This window comes from Ornithorhynchus anatinus, chromosome X2, assembly GCF_004115215.2.
Source record: "Ornithorhynchus anatinus isolate Pmale09 chromosome X2, mOrnAna1.pri.v4, whole genome shotgun sequence".
NCBI lineage: Eukaryota > Metazoa > Chordata > Mammalia > Monotremata > Ornithorhynchidae > Ornithorhynchus > Ornithorhynchus anatinus.
Genome location: NC_041750.1, coordinates 15,728,871 through 15,734,435, shown reverse-complemented (window position 1 = coordinate 15,734,435; position 5,565 = coordinate 15,728,871). Strand labels below are relative to the sequence as shown.

The following is a 5,565-nucleotide window of genomic DNA, read 5'->3' as shown; positions in this document are numbered from 1 at the left end:
TTTGTTCTGAATCGAGTTGCTTTAGGAGGACTGGAAATAAATATTGCCCCCTGAAGACCCTCCAGTATACCAGGACTGAAATGATATGGGCTGTTTGGAAAATAGATGGAATTTCAAAATGATTGTATCTTTCCAAGAGACTACATGTTGAGATTTAAAATCACTTATGATGCTGGGATTTCATTTCACCAAGTATATTTTAATACGATTCTAATGCATTCCTATTTGAATACCACCCATGTGCTGCGGGGTTTGTTAAAGATAGCTTGCTTTGTCAGATTCTCATGGAAAAGGTAACAACTTTAAAGACTTCTGAATTGATTTCACTGCTTCAGAATACCAATCAAAAATGCCATTCTTTTGAATGGGGGATATGCCAACGGTGAGCCCCGAAGACATTTGCTAGTTGCATCACCAGAGTAGGTTGTGAATTTCATTGTACTCAAATTACATTTCAATCATTTGTTCTTTAGAAGAGATTCTGGCGGGTTTAAAATACTTGCATTAAACCTGGAAAGAAAAAGTCACAGCATACAATCTTCCAGATCTTCTGTGAAACGAAATGCGGAGGGATTTGTGATGCCCAGGTGCTCTACTCTCTTGCCTGTCAGTTTGACAGTAATAGGCTAGTTCCTGTGATTAGTCAAGCCATTTTCTTTCATGCTTTCTATTTAAGAGATCCAGTATTTGCAGAACTGCAGCTCCATAAAGTTGCTTTGCAAAATGGAGGTAACTTTAACCACCTCGTAAATGCCATCACACCAGCAATGACAGCTTATGGCGGGGGTTGGTTTATTGGTTTTGTTTTGTTTTGTTTTCCAAAACAAAATTTATCGAATGAAAATATGGTAATGATAATGATGGTATTTATTAAGTGCCTATTATGTGCAAAGGTTAGCACCAAGAGCTGAGGTAAATTCAAGATAATCAGGTCGGGTATAGTCCCTGTCTCACATGGGGCTCACAGTCTAAGTGGGAGGGAGAACAGGTATTGAATACCCATTTTACAGTTGAGGAAACTGAGGCACCAAAAAGTTAAGTGACCTGCCCAAAATTGGCCTCCCCACCAGCCAGCCGATCGAATCCACGGATAACCATGCCAGCTCTCTACTGCAACTTCCAGGGCCCCAGCTTCTGATATGCCTGGTGCACCCCAGGCCGTGAGGATTTAAGCTGCCATAGAGAAGCCCCCTGGTCTCTCTTGCCAAGCAAATCCACGGGGGATCCTCCCATCCTCTCTTTAGACGGTAAGCTCATTGGGAGCAGGGACGTTTCTACCAACTCTGTTAAATTATACTCTCCCAAGCACTTAGTATAGTGCTCTGTACATAGTAAGGGCTCAGTCAAGACTGTGGATTGATTGATTGATCCTGATCACGCCTCTCGTAGCTGTGGCCTTCCCACCATGACAACCAGGCCCATCAGCGTCCCCCTCTACCAGACTGCCAGGCTGCCTCTAAGGATCCTGCTTCGGCTCTCCTCAGCTTCATGAAGCAACCTCTATCCCAGCCTGCCTTGCACCACCCCAGCAGGCCGAGGCAGAGTAGCCACAATCAATCAATCAGTGGTATTGATTGAGAGCTTACTGTAGGCAGAGGATTGAACTAAGCGCCCGGGACTGTACAATACGACAGGGTGGGTAGACTCATTCCTTGACCACAAGGAGCTTACAGTCTAAAGAGAGAACTTACGGCCTGGGGTCGCCTCTCTATAACCTTGGGAAGACTGGCAGCTACGATGGGAACTGCAGATGCTCAGCTGTGAGGAGCCTGAAATTCTACTCTTCCAGTCAAAGTACCTTATTGATATTTGTGTCTTCAAGTCGTCTTCGTGTTTTGTTTCATCTCTCCTTGCGGGTCGATCCCCAGTCCCCTCTCTCTCCATATATATAATTTTTTGGTCTGTGCACCCCCTGAGGCCCAGGATTGTGTGTATCCTTTTCAAGTGATTAGTGTAGTGAAGAGAAGCAGAGAAGCAGCGCGCCTCAGTGGAAAGAGGCCGGGCTTGGGAGGCAGAGGTCATGGGTTCTAGTCCCTGCTCTGCCGCTTGTCAGCTGGGTGACTTGGGGCAAGTCACTTCACTTCTCTGGGCCTCAGTTACCTCATCTGAAAAATGGGGATTAAGACTGTGAGCCCTACGTGGGACAACCTGATTACCTTGTATCCCCCCCTCCCCCTGCCAGCACTTAGAACAGTGCTTGGCACATAGTAAGCGCTTAACAAATGCCACCATTATTATTATAGTGTGCTAAGTACAGTGCTGTGCACATGGTAAGGGCTCAGTGATCACTGCTACTACAGTTCCCCTCCTTCTCCTTAGATTATGAGCCCCTTTGGAGCCAAGGAACAAGCCTTTACCTCACACAGGTATTTCTTTCTCAGCCCTTATTTCAGTACATGGCCCATAGTAGGAGTTAACTAAATAGCATTACTACTAGATGGACATCAGTGCCCTGTTGAATGCTCATCTTTACCTCGCCTGGAACTATGTAAACAAAGCACAGGTGTTGCTGGGTGCCTCTAACCTATGCTCTCAAGAGTAGTGGAACCTGGATTCTCTGTTTTTTGTAGCACTAGGGCAGGAATGCTGAGGGCAACACTTAGGCCTCCAGGGCAGGAGTGCTAGCTGATTTTAGGGCACTGACTCTGACTTGCCCCATCTCAGGGTCGCCCCTGGAGAGTTTCCAGTACTCTACCAGTCTTGAATACGTGAGGGAGAGTCAAGCAGAGGCCTATCCACTCCATTCTTAGCTTGGGCAGTGGCTAGCCAGTGGAAGGCAATCTGCTACAAGGCAAAACTCAGCCGTGCTGGGCAGCAGCGGCATGGGAGAGAGTTGAGGGTGGAGACTTGAGTTTACCGCGCGGAAGGCGGCAATGGTAAACCATTTCCAGATTTTTACCAAGAAAACTCTTTGGATACACTAGCAGAACGATTACAGATGGACAGCAGGGCCTTCTGAGAGAGATGTGTCCATGGCGTTGCTATGGGTCGGAAATGACTGGATGGCATAAGACAAGACTTTGCCTTGCAGGGACCCTTAACAGAATTCACCCTGAGACTATTCCCATCCAACTGGTGGGCAAGGAGGGATCCTCTAGAGAAAAGATTAATCAAGCAATCAATGGTATTTACTGAGCACTTACTGTGTGCAGAGCACTGTACTAAACGTTTGGGCAACTACACCATAATAGAGTTGGTACATTCAATCCCTGCCAACAAGCACCTCACAGTGTAACAGATATGCATGTAGGGGGTTGCTGCCTGGAGCAAGTCTCGCTAGACCATCTCACACCCTTATTAGGGATATCAGGGGTCTCCTGAACCAAGGGAGTGGGGCCCGACCTAGAAAACCCTCTACAGAGCAAGGTGGTGGAGGAAAGGGGTTGAGAAGGAGAAGTTCCTCCTGTCTTTCATTTGCCATCCTCCTCTTCTCAGGCTATAAGCAGCTACTTGGTTCTGCAAGCTTGTAGCCAGGAAAGAGCTTCACCGAGTTAAGACAGAGTCCAGAGTGGCTCAGTCCACCCTGCAGAGGAAATGGCCCCAGGATTTTCCTGGTTCCCTAATAATCCTGAGTTAATCGTGTTGCTAGATGATATGGGTTAGCACAGCAAGCTCCAAGCCAGCCAACAATTTTTGAATTGAGTCAATCACTGCTATTTATTGAGAGCTTACTGCATGCAGAGCACTTTACTATGAGCTTGAGAGAATACAACACAAGAGAGTCAGTAGGTATCACCATCTTCCATCCTCCCTGTCTCACAAGCCCATAACCTTGGCATTAGCCTCATTCATTCATTCATTCATTCATTCATTCATTCATTCTTTCAGTGGTATTTATTGAGCGTGTACTGTATGCAGGGCACTGTACTAAGTGCTTGGAAAGTACAATTCAGCAACAAATAGAGACAACCTCCGTCAATGGGCAGGGATTGTCTCTGTTGCAGAATTGTACATTCCAAGCACTTAGTACAGTGCTCTGCACATAGTAAGTGCTCAATAAATACTATTGGATGAACCCCTGCCCACATTGGGTCACAGTCTAGAAGGGGGGAGACAGGCATTAAAAACAAGTAAACTGGCATCAATAACATCAGTGTAAAAAAATAGAATTATAGATATAAACACATCATTAATATAAATATAATTATAAATATGCATATATATATATATACACATAAGTTCTCGGGGGGTGGTAGAGCAAAGGGAGAGAGTCAGGGTGATGGGGAGGGGAGGGGGAGCAGAGGAAAGGGGGGCTTAGTCTGGGAAGACCTCCTGGAGGAAGTGAGCCTTCCGTAGGGCTTTGCAGGGGGGAAGTATGATTTTTTAGCGAATTTGAGGAGGTGGGTAGGACGTGGGCGAGGGGTTGATGGCAGGACTGGGGAGAATGAGGCACAGTGAGAAGCTTAGCACCAGAGGAGTGGAGTGTGTGGGCTGGGATGCAGGAGAGAAGGGAGGTGAGATAAGAAGGGGCAAGGTGAGACCTCTGAAGTTAATAGTGAGGAATTTTTGCTTGATAAGGAGCTTGATAGGCAACCACTGGAGACTCGATTCATCTCTCTCATTCAACCTTCATATTCAATCTGTCACCAAATCCTGTTGGTTCATCCTTCATAACACTGCTAAAATCTTTCCTTTCCTCTCCATCCAAACTGCTACTATGTTAATCCAAGCCTTTTTTTAATGGTATTTGTTAGGTGCTTGCTATGTGCCAGGCATTGTTCTAAGCACTGGGGTAGATACAAACTAAACAGGTTGGACAACAGTCCATGTCCAACATGGGGCTCACAGTCATAATCCCCATTTTCCAGATGAGGTAACTGAGGCAAAGGGAAGTGAAGTGACTTGCCCAAGGTCACACAGCAGACAAGTGGCAGAACTGGGACTAGAAACCAGGTCCTTCTGACTCCAAGGTCCATGCTTGATACTCTAGGTTACGCTGCTTCTCTAACAAGTTCTTATCCTGCCTTGCCTGGTATATCAGCCTCCTTGCTGACCTCCCTGTATCCTGTTTTTCCCCATTTTGGTCTATGCTATGGTATTCACTCTGCTGCCTGTGTCATTTTTCTACAAAACTGTTCAGTTCATGTTTCTCCACTTCTCAAAAACCTCCAGTGGTTGCCCATCCATTTCTGTAGCAAGCAGAAACTCCTTACCATCACCTTTAAAATCAGCTTGCCTCCTTCCTACCTGACTTCTCTGATTTCCTATTACAACCCAGCCCATACACTTCACTCTTCTAGCACTATACCTCGATCTCTTCTATCTTGCTGCCAGCCCCTGGCCCATGTTCTATCTCTGGCCTGGTACTCCTTCCTCCTACTTATCTGACAAATGATAACTCTCCCCACCTTCAAACCCTTATCAAAAGTAATCTCCTTCAAGAGGCCTTCTCCAACTAAGCCCTCATTTCCTCTTCTCCCATTTCCTTCTGCAACCACCTTTCACTTGCATGAGTGATGCAGAATGGAGAGGGAATAGAGGAAATGAGGGCTTAGTCAGGGAGGTCCTCTAAGTCCTCTCTGGAGGAGATGTGATTTTAAAGGTGGATAGAGTGGTGGTCTGTTT

At 46.2% G+C, this 5,565-nt stretch overlaps 1 non-coding gene across 1 annotated transcript; it reads left to right on the top strand.

The window, feature by feature from the left end:
- Positions 1-2,654: 2,654 nt before the first annotated feature.
- Positions 2,655-2,792, top strand: LOC114807493. Its single transcript, XR_003755554.1, has one exon. It is a non-coding gene; the product is annotated as a small nucleolar RNA SNORA7 (small nucleolar RNA).
- The last annotated feature ends 2,773 nt before the right edge of the window (positions 2,793-5,565 follow it).